We start from the raw sequence: 14,438 nt of genomic DNA on the forward strand, positions 1-14,438 counted from the left end.
CTGCAATATTATGTGCCAGGAGATACTATGATATACCCCATCTCTCGGCAAAACACACATTTTCACACACGACCCAGCATGCATACACATCGTCTCATGACAGTATGTGGATAAATAATCCCATTAAATAAGATTGAGGGTCTTTTTCCCGATTCAAAGCATTCGCGCTCTCTCTCTCTCCATTTCTTTCTCTCACTCAGTGTCTCGCTCAGAATGAGGTATGCACAGGAAGTATCTTCCGACAGGCAATTTACAGGCCGGACTCTCTCTCTCTCTCTTGCTCGCTCGCTCGCGCGCACAAAAAAGCAGTCCACCAGAAGGCACTCTTAGATAGGTCACAATAACTCTCGCTAGGTTGAACTTGGCACTTATGCCTTTGGAGCAGAATCCCTGGAGTCCTGTGTATGTGTGCGTGTGTGTTTCTGATGACAGACGAAACAAGTCATTTAAAATCCAATAAGATGTGAAGTACGTGTGGCCTCCTGGTGGAAAGCTAAGGTGCGGGACTGAAGGTTTGAATCCAGCTGACAGGCTTTGTTACCTCTCACCCACCAACACTTCATCTCTCTCTCTCTCGCTCTCTCTCTCTCCCGCTATTATTTCCCGTCACTCTCCATTTCATCATTATCTCGCTTACAAAAAAAGGTTCCACAGGAGCTAAACTTTTTGAAAAAGAAAGACAAACTTCTGTGCGAAAGGTGCTGTTGCTGAGAGAAGTGAGTGAACTAAAACCAATGCATCTCCTGCCAGCCAGTCAGTCAGAGGTTGTGTTTACTTTTGTTCCTCATTATAAAGAGACAATGAGTACACTCCAGAAAGGCTACGGGGTAATTATCAAAGCTTATTCATGCACGGAGTCAAGTGCGGTCCCTGCATACCTGAGAGATCTATTGGAATTCAATACGTCGGGTCAAACATATTCCTGCCTGTCGCCCTCACAATCGAGCACCATCTTGACATTCTTTGCAGCGGGTGTAGCACTCTGTGAACACGGCTTGGTAATTGGCTTGTGTACATCGCTCTCTGATCATTTCGGATGCCGTGGCAGTGTTTGCTTATCACCATAGTAGGTTGGGATTTGACATTTAGTGTTCTCCAGGTTGTCGATATGAAGAACAGTTGCGTTATTATACTGATTTTCTGTGATATTTGGTCTAAAGTTGTTGTGGATGTTCAAAACTAGTTTTTGTTGTTTTTTTCAGTTTTCTTGCAACAGTGGTTAACTGGCTGTAAAGACATTTGAGCAGGCATTCACCAAGAAGCACAGGCAATAACAAAAAGCCAGCTGATCTCAGAAAAGCCCTAAAATACCCAGTCAACATGCATCAGCGTGTCAAAGTGTCCAACAAAGAAGAGCTTTGCAACATATACCAACAAACATGTAAAGGGTAGAAATGTGACACTATCCTACATATCCTACATACGAGACAGAAACATTATATTTCAACGCCCACTGTTTGTCATTAAGAGTCAGGAAAACAGTTCACACAGTTGGTGCAAGTCCCAAAATCTCAAATTGAGCTTTTAAAAAAAAATACAAGTTCCAAATGAATTACACGCACCACATGTCATTGCAGTACTTTTTTGTTTTTGCTGCAGGCAACACACACTCGACTGTGGTGCAACTGATACAAAATCAGAAGATGTCGACAATCTGGAGCTCGCAGCACACTGATGCCGTTACAAATGTTCTGCATGTTGGGCTAATGTGAGAGAGGGTGCAAAAAGTGTTGGCCATTTGTTTTTCTTATTATTCTGGTTCTCATTCAAATAGTTATTAACAAATCCTGAAGTCCTACTGTTGAGGGGAACATGAAATCTGTCATTTGTTTACGACAAATATACACTGAAGTAAAAGACACAATTGTGACACAACATAAAAATAACATGTTCAGAAATGACATGATGAATGGCTCTTTATTCCCAAAATAATCAGTAACCCTTGGCCATAGGTGCATCATTTATTCATAAATACTTTTATACATGTCCCTCTCCATTAGCTTTCTCATCCTTTTGATCCGTGAGAGATCAAAAAGAAATCACTCTTTGCATCAAATGAACTCCTCGTCTGCTTTGGTCTCTGCTTTCCTTTCATCACTGGCTTTATTGTTTCTACCAACTAGTTTGTTCTACATCTATTTCTGACACGTTCTCCACAGTAACAGCCCCAATTTGGCAGAAATCTCAGCTGTCAGCGATACCGAGTGATACATTTCAATTATTTTCCGTTAACCTGCGGTACAAAAGCTTAATGACAACAGATCAGTTGTGGTTTTCACGAGTGCGCAAACAAGTGCTAACTGTATCTGCTGTCTGGAGGTGAAAATTGTATTCTTTATCGAGTTTATTTTTGCATCAGTGAAAAAGTTTTAATGAATCAAACATAACTCGTTTATTTTAACTTGCACTATTTAACCAGTATGAAGTTATAGGTCAGGGACCAGTGCAGCCGCTCTGAAGTCATCCTTCCTCAAATGAAAACTCATCTCTGAACTTGGCTCCTCTCTCTGACCTCACACACTATCCCTCTGCTCCAACAAATGGACCCACACACACACACACACGGACATAAAGCCATAATGCAATATAACACAGCCTAATGTAAAAGCATTGTGTTTGTGTGTCCGTGGCTTTGTGTCAGAGAGCCTCCTAAATTGTTGAAACCTTCGCTTGTGTAATGCATCTCTCTCTCCGTATCTGGCATCTACTGTGGGATTTATTCATTTCAGGTTTTCTCGGGATTGTATTTTTATTATTGATACAGTCTTAGCCAAAACAAGGCGTAACCTCAATTATATAAAAGCACAGTTTGTTTCAGAGCCATACTGCCTCCTACAATAGATTGCATAAGTCATAAACTAAGGCAATAACAAAAGCTACATGGAATCAATTTTGAAATGTGAGTCTTCTCATCTTAAACTCTTTAGATTGGTTAGCTTTAAAAACAAAGAGGAGAAAAGTTGAATTTACTCTTAAAGCAAATTATCTATTCACTTATCTTATATTCTTGTTTAAGTTTAGAAAGCAATTTCTTTGCATAATGAATTAAGTATATACATTTTATTGTTTGTTTCTGGTGTGCTCTGAGGATGTGAGCTGACTGTATGACCACTAAACATGGAGATGAAAGTCACTATGAAGCTCTGTAAAGGGGAGGGGAGCTGCAGATTTAGGTGATAATTCTCTGTAGGTTTGTACGAGTGAACCCAATCACATTGTCTTTGATACATTTTTATAATAGAAATATTGATTATAGCCGGTAAAAAGGGGAAAAAGAAAATCACCCTGCAAGATTAAGCCAAAGCTAGCTTTACGTGTGCTGGGTTTTGTTCATCAGACCCACCTCACAAATTTGCATAATGAGATCGGATGACAACACTTGCAGAACCGAGGTAACAAGAATGAACAAAGGCCCTTATAGTAATGTATAGATACAGATCACATGTTGGGTGTAAATGAGGCTGATTCCATTTAGTATGGCTGCTCGTTATCCTTTAAGATTTTCTGTTCTTTACATTTTCACTGTAAAGAAAAGTCTTTTTTTCTTTTGTACAGTATATAGCTTACCATGTAGGGAAACGACTAGATCAGAGACATGAGGACGGCTGAAATCCACGACACATAAGCTCATAGTATTTGCCTCAGCCTGCTGACCCCACCCTTTACGTGACATGATTTTGTTGTGTGTTGTATAAGAGTTAAAGTTGCATTTTCTCATCGGTTTTTCTTATAATCTGTGACGGTGCAAATGTTATCTCCAAACATGTTGTTTTTGCCATGACAGAAACCGTGAATCTGAAAAATAAGATTAGTCTAAACTGCAATGTAACGATCAAGATGAGATTGGTGTTGTTGACTGACTACATACGGTCAGTTTGACTGTTTATATTTAAATGAGCTGTGTTTGTTAATGATGAGAAAATGTGCTGTAGTCCTCAGCAAGTCCTCCTGTGCTGTCTCAGTCTGAGTCTCCATAAAGCTGTTCAGGACACGGTTATGAAATCATTGTTTCGGGGGCGGGTAATACTCTAAATCTGGCTACAACGGCAGTGTTTCCCACACACAGGCTTGAACAGGGTGGGGTGCCTGGCAACATTAATGCGCAGGTATATTTGGAGACCCATATTTATACATCAGGCACTCACCTCTTACCTCTGTTCTTTTGGTTTGTTCTACTTGTATGTGAAGATTTTTGAGCCTACCTTTTAGATATACTTCTAAACTGTGTATTCTAGTTAATAATTGGGCTCTTTATACTGCACGTATACATTTATACGTTCAGTATAATACGTTTACATTTGTTTGTTTATGTAATCCACCGACTGATCGGTGGATTTCTTTAAAATAAAAGTCATGAAAAGGCCGAAAGTCAGTCAAGAGCAGCAACGACATCCTCCATTTATTACCATCGTACATTTATTTGGATAAGTACCAATTCCAATATTGAATCATTAATAACGGCAAATGTTAACAGGGTGCCAAAGTTCACAAGCATTGATGTGCTTAGTAACAGTCCAGACCTTGTTTGAAACTGCTGAATTATTTACATTTTGCAGTGAAACATTAATGCTGAATTTCATGACTGTAGGCATGAAAACAAAGCCGAGGACAGTCTTTGAAACGCATGTAAATCGATCCCTGATTTCTTATAGATGTAAGCGACGGGGTTGAGGTTGTAAAGATGATGTAAAATAATGAATTAATAGATGAACGGAGTCAGATGTCATTCAGTTAGACACAACAGATAAGTAGGTCAAACAGCCTCTGGACAGCAGACGTACTGCTTGGATACATGAAGCAGAGCGAGAGTCATCTCTTCCTCTTGACACCTGCTGTTCTGCCACAGGGCACTGACCCGGGGCCTTGAACACTGCTCTCCACTACACGCAATCACTCGCTAGTAAACTGAACAAACTGCCACCAGGGAAAAAAATGTCCTCACTCCTGAAGAAAAACTGAGTGCAGTTTTTAAATGAAGGTTTTTATTATTAAGGGGGAAAAAAAATCCAAACCTACATGGCCCTGTGTGAAAAAGTGATTGACCCCGAAACCTAATAACTGGTTGGGCCACCCTTAGCAGCAACAACTGCAATCAAGCGTTTGCGGTAACTGGCAATGAGTCTTTTACAGCGCTGTAGAGGAATTTTGGCCCACTCATCTTTGCAGAATTGTTGTAATTCAGCCACATTGGAGGGTTTTCGAGCATGAACCGCCTTTTTAAGGTCATGCCACAGCATCTCAATCGGATTCAGGTCGGGACTTTGACTAGGCCACTCCAAAGTCTTCATTTTGTTTTCATAGTTCCATTTACCACAGCAAGTCTTCCAGGTCCTGAAGCAGCAAAACAGCCCCAGACCATCACACTACCACCACCATATTTTACTGTTGGTATGATGTTCCTTTTCTGAAATGCCGTGTTACTTTTACGCCAGATGTAATGGGACATACACCTTCCAAAAAGTTCAACTTTTGTCTCGTCAGTCCACAGAGTATTTTCCCAAAAGTCTTGGGGATCATCAAGATGTTTTCTGGCAAAACTGAGACGAGCCTTTATGTTCTTTTTGCTCAGCAGTGGTTTTCGTCTTGGAACTCTGCCATGCAGGCCATTTTTGCCCAGTCTCTTTCTTATGGTGGAGTCATGAACACTGACCTTAATTGAGGCAAGTGAGGCCTGCAGTTCTTTGGATGTTGTTCTGGGGTCTTTTGTGACCTCTTGGATGAGTCGTCGCTGCGCTCTTGGGGTAATTTTGGTCGGCCGGCCACTCCTGGGAAGGTTCACCACTGTTCCGTGTTTTCGCCATTTGTGGATAATGGCTCTCACTGTGGTTCGCTGGAGTCCCAAAGCTTTAGAAATGGCTTTGTAACCTTTTCCAGACTGATAGATCTCAATTACTTTGTTTCTCATTTGTTCCTGAATTTCTTTGGATCGCAGCATGATGTCTTGCTTTTGAGGATCTTTTGGTCTACCTCACTTTGTCAGGCAGGTCCTATTTAAGTGTTTTCTTGATTGAGAACAGGTGTGGCAGTAATCAGGCCTGGGTGTGGCTAGAGAAATTGAACTCAGCTTTCCAAAGATGTGATAAACCACAGTTAATTTATGTTTTAACAGGGGGGGGGGAATCACTTTTTCACACAGGGCCATGTAGGTTTGGATTTTTTTTCCCCTTAATAATAAAAACCTTCATTTAAAAACTGCATTTTGTGTTTACTTCTGTTATCTTTGTCTAATATTTAAATTTGTTTGATGATCTGAAACATTTAAGTGTGACAAACATGCAAAAAAATAAGAAATCAGGAAGGGGGCAAACACTTTTTCACACAACTGTACGCTGTGAAGAACACAACAGAAGCTCAGTCAGCTGAGCTTCACACAGGTGGTGCTGAGGCTTTTTACACAGCCAAGCTCGCCTCTCAAGCGAAAGCAGGGCCTCTTGTTAAGAAGAGTGATGCCTGTAACAGATTTCACAAAATTAAAAAAGATACCGCCATTCAGACTCCGAGACGCTACGGATGTCTGCAGGTTTTATTTTGTCTAATTTTGTTGGGCAATTTAACAATCTGTCAGATGCCTATTGTGTTTTTTTCCCCCAGCCCCTGCCTGGTTTATTGTGCGTTTCAAATGGAGCGTTATATAAGCAGCGCTCTTCTCCTGCTGTCGTATGGCTGAATAAGAGGAGATCAAAAGGGAGGCGATAGAGAAAGAGTGTCTGCTGCTGTCTCTTCTTTATTCCCTCCACATTCTGCCAATGTGCAGCTCCCTCTAACTGCATGACATGCCCTGGATTCTCTTTTTCTCTCCCTCTCCAGGACGTTACACTTTAATCTCATGTTCTCTCACTTTTTTTTCTCTCTCTTTCATGTCCCCCTTTTTGGTCTCGTCGCCTCTCACGCTCCTTTCCCTTGTTCATCACTCCATCCATCAATCCATCCGTCGCTGCCTTTCTTCTTTAATCCCATGTTCTGTGCTGCTTTGGCCCCGAGAATCCCATTCTAATCCGCTGTCTCAATATGGCCCTGTATGACAGCTAATCCTCGTGTGCGCGCGTGTGTGTGTGTGTGTGTGTGTGTGTGTGTGTGTGTGTGTGCGTGTGCGCACAGATGTATGTTTGTGTTGACATCCAGTGAGAGATGTTGGGCAGTTTTGTATGAATGAGTTATATGACGCAACATTTTGATTAGTGTGTATGGTGTCTCCTGCACAACATGAAGCAGGCCCTTATGGTGAGGGGGGGCAGATATTGTCATGTAAGAAGAGACATAGAGAGACAATCTTGACCCATCTGACACGCATACAATAAAAAAGACCCCAAGCATTTATGAAACCCACACTGCTCATATGAGGGGATGCACGGAGGGAGGAGGAAAAAACGACGGGAGAGATGAGAGCAAATATGCAAGTGGGAACTCTATCTCTTTACAAAGTGTAATCTCTCACTTTAATCTCCATCTCTGCCTGTTACTCTCTGAAGCCCTGCTGTTTAAAACCTGACTTTTTTTATTTTTTGGTCCAGCAGGTAGCTGCATAAATGAGCACGCAGTCATAAAGTACAAGCACACATTTTTCAACAGTAAAAAAAAAAAAAGCCTGTTAGCACCAACATGCCACCACCAGGATCAATATCAATATGTTTCTCGTCCCTCAGCCTAACCTGCAAGAACCGTTCACCTTTGTTTTTCCCCTCTGCGAACGCACAGTCATCAACCCCGACACAGATCATACCTTTGTTATCCATTTTCTGCCTCTCTCTCCCGCTCGCTTCCCTTCAAGTCATCCTTGTCAAATCATCCTCTCAACTTAATAGACGTTCACGCGCGTCCGTTAAGTCCCGGTCAGCAGCAGCAGTGATAAGCAGCCGGGCGGAGGAGGGACCGGGGGGGGAAAAAGGATGCTCGGCTCTGCCCGCACCCGAAGCTCCGCGATGTGCGCTAGTTATCTCCCACCCTGTCGGTTCACTCTGCTGTGGGTGAATGTGTTTGGAGCCGAGTGTGTGTGTGTGACACAGAGAGAGAGAGAGAGGGAGAGAGAGAGACTAACCTCTGATAAAGAACCTCCCGGTTCTCGCTGTCAGTTCGCTCCCCTCTAACCTTCGTCAACTTCGCTTCTTCAACTCTAAAACGACTTGTCATAACGTTAACGCAACATCACATACTACTCTCTCTCTCTCTCTATCTCTCTGCTGCGTGTCTCTGACTGAGCGCAGAATAGCGGCAAAAGGTGCGACTAATCTTTATTTCCACATCGGATTAACCCGCAAGTCTTCCGGGCGCCTCGGTCTTTTTTCTTTCTTTTTTTTTTAGATAAACCAACTGCGTTTAATAAAGCTTTGACAGGTGTCGCCTCCAGTGCACGTTCTATCTTCCTCCTCCTCTTTTCCGTCTCGCGCCGAGCCTGCGCGCGGTGTTGTCTGTCAATGTGTGCGTGTGTGTGCGTGCATATGTGTGTGGTGGTACTATACTCTTTACAATGGCTCTCTGAGCTCCGTTACAGGGGTTCAGCAGGTCGCCATGGTCCAGCAATTACCGACAACTCACCAAGCATTAGACTGACAGGTGCGCACACACACACTACACACACTACACACCTAAATTGACTGTAGCATGTGGTGCTCTGGGGCCGCCTACATGCATCCAGTTTGGGGGCCTTTTAGATGGAAAATGAGTGGATTTTAGTCCTTGAGAGAGAGACGGAGAGAGGTTTCTCACACTTGGCAGTAAAGTAGAAAAGGGAGTTTGGTTCTATATGTCAGTTTGAGTTTTACTTAATACACAAAGGCACTGACATCTTGCTGTAACCGAGCTGGAAAGTCAAAGACACGGTTCCTCCAGAGTCTATTCCCAGCTAATGACACACCGGTTCAACTGTTTTAATTCCGACTTTGTGACCAATGATTTTTATTTGCCTAAGGGGTACACCTCACAATTAATTTGCATTTATTACCTGCAGGGCAGTTCTCTCACAAACGAGTTACCGCTGCTTGGCCCTTTGGTGCTGCATACAAAGCAATATTAAATATAGCTTTCACATGGGCGTTGGACACGGGACACCTCTTCTCCGTCCAAACACACATATGTACACACTTTTATGTGCACAGCTCATCAGCACACAGAGCACCTAGGGCTCGCGTAGGGGCCCCCTGGGGCCCTGGTTCCGGGTGCAGCTGCACCACCAGCACCCTCTGGCGCTCTTCCAGAGATCATTTCCCATTATTTAGTCTGATTCAATTCAAGTGACAGTCAGACTCACAGTCCCAATCTCATTGAGGTAGTTTTACAGTAGAAGCTCGAGCCTACATGCACATACTGAATTTTTGAACTCCGTACTGATATCGGTATTAAAATTGGAGAAAGTATCAATATCTCGATATTCACTTTTATACATGAACAAATATCACAAATACTTTTGATCCCTCAAATAGTTTTCCTGAGAATTGCGACCATGATATGTGACATTTTGCAGTTTTACAAACCTGTCACTGTTTCTAAATATATTCAATAATACAATGTATCTGCAATAAGCTAATATCTGACGTATTGGTCAGTCTCCACTGATCAACTTTGCTGTATATAGACCATTTGACATTTTAATGTAAATGAGGATGGACACAATAACATGAACACCTGGACAATGTGATTTAATCCAATCCAGTATTTCTTATGTATAATCGGTCTTTGTTAGGGGTGTTCGTTCATCTCTACAGGGGTTTATGCTCTTATGGGCACTGATTGTGATATTGTTGTATTGTATCACATTATGTTATAATATTTTTCCCCAACATGCAAAAACTGACAGTGATGCTAATTGCAGACTGATATAATGGGGGATCATTTTCCTTTCTTAGTTTACTTAATGAAAAATAGCAGCCGTATTCCTACAGGAACTATTAGTGCGTCTGCGGTAAATTACAGTAATTTATGGTCTAGTTATCCCTCGTGGTATCAGTGTAATAGCCCTGTGCAGGCAAACTGTTGTCTGAGTAAAAGTAGGTTAAAACATGTTTGATGCTCAATCCCTTGAAATTTCCAGCAAAAAAAACATGCAAAACATCAATTTAACCAACAACCAAAACGGAAAATAGTCGAATGGTGCCGATGAGATAGAACAAACTGGTGGTTGTATGGAAATCTGTTTACAATACAACATGATTTGGACTCAGAGGGTCACAACTCATGAAATACTATTTGAATTGGATGTTGATGAGATTGCTCATGATTTGATTCAGTATTCATGTTCTACTTTGTTTGAACTGATTATTGTAAAGTTTGTAAGTCAAATATTGTGGTTAGGTTCACCGGACCAAACACCCAGTGGATGTTCGAGGTGATATAAAGCCTTTATCACCAAGCTGTCCTCAGCCTCAACCTACAACCTTTGTAAACTTCCTCTGACACATATATTTGCATGTTGGTCGTATTAGTTGATCATTTTCTGAAGGGTTGTACTTGCATCTTCTTGCAAATGATAAATAATTTATCCAATATTACCTGTAAATGTTTAGAAAAAGAGCTAACGTGTTGAACACCTGGATGTCAAGTTTAGTGATTTAAAGCAGCTTAGCTTTCGTCCAAAGAAAAAATGCTAATAAGACTGTCAGGCAACAGGCTGATATCACCTTCCATCCTGTTGCATTGTGATACTTCCTGTATCCATATTAGGATTTACTAAATTAATACAGCAGTTACAAGCCCAAAACTCTGTTTTTCGTGTCAACATTGAAAGTGGAGTTTCTGAAAATCTTCACACTGGCCGAAGTTTTTGCAAAGTTTAGTGATCTTAAATGTGTTTGGACGAAAGCTCAAAACACGTAGAATTATTTTTACAAAAATACCTGTGTACGTGTAAACAAGACTTCAGTGACTCGCCAAATAACAAATTAGCTACTAAGTCACTGAGTTGCCTAGTTTTTTGTGTAGGATTATTGAAGGATGGGTCAGTATTGTCAAACATTTAAAAATATCTCCCATTGGTATTCAGGCTAATAGACATCTTCTGATATCTTTAAATTCAAATATGTCTTAAAGATGACAATTTCTTTTAGACAATTTTCAGAATAGTGCTCTGTAATATAACAAAACACCAAAGTGAAAATATATTTTCATCCAGCTTGAACTTTAAGAACTCTTAGGAACTTGTGACTAAAACTGTCGATCGTAGATTAAGATGTCAAATATTGAACCATTTAGTTTATGAAATAACAAACGTCGGTAGCAAATCAGCAAAGCCGTTAATTACAAGCATTAACCGCTTCAAACACAACACAAAGGAGTTACCTGAACTTGAATCAGTTAAGATTGTCTTCATTGATTAATCCTCCATTCATTTTAGCATTGCTAAATATAAAGAAAAGAAAAAAGTTTTAAAAAATAATATTTTTTTCCGTTTTGACTGACTGACTGGTTTTTGAGTGGAGCTGTTCAGGAAGTACACAAACTGTAGTTACTGTAGTCACAGGAGGGTTTACACAGCGTCTTTGTGTCGTATTGTCTCTGCAGGTGTGAACGCGTGTAAAGAATGTCGAGGTAATTAGCAACGACAGGTTCACCAGCTGTCAATTAGAAATCTACTTTCACACCAGCTCAGCTCAAATGACTACAGTCTTTGCTGCAGGTTGTTGTGTTTCGCCTCACTTGTAGATTCCTGAAGAAGCACCATCACTGAGTGGAGTACGAGGAGATGTTTGTGTTAAGATGAATCAGTGTTCCTCTCTGTTCACTTTGTCTTTGTAAGTGAAAGTCTCAGCCTTAAGGGGAAATGAAGGCCTTTTATATCATAGTGGGTATCAAGAAAAGCACATTCACAGTGAGACTCTGCAGCTACATTTGCTCAAAGGCCAAGAAAAGCCAACAAAACGCACAAAAGAATCAAGAGACTTAAGTGTTTTTTAAATCCTCCTTTTAGCTTTACAGTAATCAGGCCCTACGTTGATCTATCTGGGACAAGCATTAGATAACTCTTTAACTGATAATAAATACAGTACTTAAGATGGATCGTCAAATGCTTTTGTCTTGGTAATTTCTTAATTCTAGTATGTTCAGTTTCTTCTTCTAACCTGTTTTATTTCCTCCTAAGGATCAATGTATCCATACTATAATCTCATTTAATCTCAGTTAAAGGTGTAGCACCATGTCTGCGTTTATCCTGCACTGTATAATTAGCTTTGTCCTCTTTTTTTTTTTTTTTTTTCCCCCCATAAGGACGCCAGTGAATTGATTGGCATTCTCAAGTGGACCGACTAAATGATAGCTAGAAATTAAATGCCTGAAAGAGGTATGATGGTTGTTAGGACAAGTGGGTAGAGGAGAGAGAGAGAGAGAGAGAGAGAGAGAGAGACGGAGAGAGATGGAGAGAGAGAGAGAAGGCGGAATACACAAACAGGTTGCACTGGGGCCTGGGGAATAAGCGGGGAGAGAGCACCGAGAGCAGACAGAATGAAAAATAAGATGGAGGGCCACAGAAAGCAAAGACAGAGGACTGCTTCAACACACAGCTTTGCATAATGGCGATTTTAGCCTGTCGTCATCATGACCATCATAGCTCTTGGCTTCTAGTATAATCCCACACACAGATAGAGACACACACACACACACACACACACACACACACACACACAGGTGGTTAAACATCAATTTTGTACTCAGCCAAACAGCAAGTGAGTGCTTTCGTCCTCTCTTTAGTTTCACCAACTTCTTCCTCTTCCATCTGCACAGGTTGTAAGCATTTAGCTCTCGTCCTTCACTGATGCATCAATATACCCCCCCCCCCCACCCCTCTCTCCATGTGTCTCTCTCCCCATTTCACCCCCTCAGTGTGATTACTTACCTCCCCAGAAAGAAGAAGAAGAAGAAGAAGTACACTCCATCTTGTTGTTTTATGTTCCCAGCAAATTTAGTCCTGCGTCTCGCTCCTCCACCCTCAACTCTTTCACTTTGTCTGTCTCTCTCACTCACTCTTCGTCACCCCTCCCCGAGCCCTCCCTCCATCCCCTGACACCTCGCGCTCTCCTCCTCCACTCCCTCCCTCCCTCCTCCGACCCTCTTTTGCTCTGTATGTAGTTGTTTAACTTCTCACCTTGATCCCTTTCCCACTCCGATAATTGCCGTGTCTCGGCAGAAGATGCTAGCGCGCTTTATTTAGCTGCGCAGCATTAGCGGCTCCAATTAGTCTTCTAATACCAATAAGAAAAGAGAAACAGTTTGCCTTCATGTAGTCGGCACCACGGGAGAAGGGAGTTTGTGTGCGTGTTTGTTTTGTGCCCATGCAACAACTGTGGCCAGTGCACACACACACACACCTCAAACACACTCACAACCACACACACACCTCAAACACGCTCACCACCACACACACACACACACACACACACACAGTTACACTTGGTCCACGCTCGAAATATGGACACATGTTGGTTTTAACAGATGGTGAATCACTTTCCCTCGAGTACAGACATTACTCTCTCTCTCTCTCTCTCTCTCTCTCTCTCTCTCTCTCTCTCTCTCTCTCTCTCATATTAACTAGGTTTCAGTATCAAACCTTTGGGCTTTGCCGTCGCCATGGTTACCCAAACTCAGAAATGCTACTGTCTGTATGTGCGTGTGTGTGAGACTGTTGGCAAGTATGGCGTATGTGCGAGCATAGGTGTCGTAGTGTTCACACCCCTCTGTGTGAATGTGCTTGTATGTTTGTGTGTGTGTGTGTGTGCGTCTCTGCGACTGCATGATTGTGCATACGCATGAGTATTTTGGTTGCTTTGATGCCTTTGTTTCTCAGAAGGCTGGTTGTCTCAAGCGCCTATGTATCTACACAGAGAACAGCGGTATTACATGGGATCATTGATAGTGTAACACAGGTCTATTGTACTTTACATAATACAATCTTAATTATCATATACACCCATGAATAAAGATTACAAGCAAGAATAATTAAAAATGTAAAAATAAAACCAAAATTAAATCTGTACTTGTAACGGGGAAGGTAAAAGTTGTATTCATTTATTTTGGGATTATATCTTCTGAAGTGCCTGGGCGGACATCTATAGTGTTTCTCATACTGTACCTACTATAGCAATTGTTTATTATAACCGATCATTAGTGACAGGCATCCATTCACTCGGTAATACACTAAAAGTGAGAGAGTAAAAAAAAAAAAGAAATTGGCTGGACGTAGTCAATCAAATACATTTCTGCTCACATTCCTGATAGATTACCTTGTAAAGTGAGCTGTATTCCTTCTGTTTACCTTCCTTACTCATAGTCTTATAAACCATGGCGCTGTGTTCTCTGACAGACCTTCAAAGTCATGGATCTATTACTCAAACTCGACTTCTTGGATTGTATTTCACTGTCTCAACTTCACCCGAAGCATCACAGCCCCATCAACACAATTTTATTTTCCCCAGCTGGCAGTGTGCTGGAAAAATTTGTTTCTGAGGCTATTTTGTTAA

The 14,438-nt window shown here is 41.5% G+C and overlaps 1 protein-coding gene across 3 annotated transcripts in view; it reads right to left on the reverse strand.

Moving 5' to 3' along the window:
• Positions 1 to 8,476, reverse strand: part of LOC116391703 (leucine-rich repeat transmembrane protein FLRT1-like) — a 29,188-nt gene extending 20,712 nt beyond the window's left edge. For 2 of the 3 annotated variants that reach the window (XM_031862501.1, XM_031862503.1), the window contains exon 1: positions 7,721 to 8,476. The gene's annotated coding sequence lies outside the window, so the exon portion shown is untranslated. The remainder of the gene's footprint in view (positions 1 to 7,720) is intronic. The other variant, XM_031862505.1, reaches the window with a different exon arrangement.
• Positions 8,477 to 14,438: the final 5,962 nt, after the last annotated feature.

The sequence above is a fragment of the Anarrhichthys ocellatus genome, unplaced genomic scaffold, assembly GCF_004355925.1.
Source record: "Anarrhichthys ocellatus isolate YVR2014 unplaced genomic scaffold, GSC_Weel_1.0 scaffold27, whole genome shotgun sequence".
Classification (NCBI taxonomy): Eukaryota; Metazoa; Chordata; class Actinopteri; order Perciformes; family Anarhichadidae; genus Anarrhichthys; species Anarrhichthys ocellatus.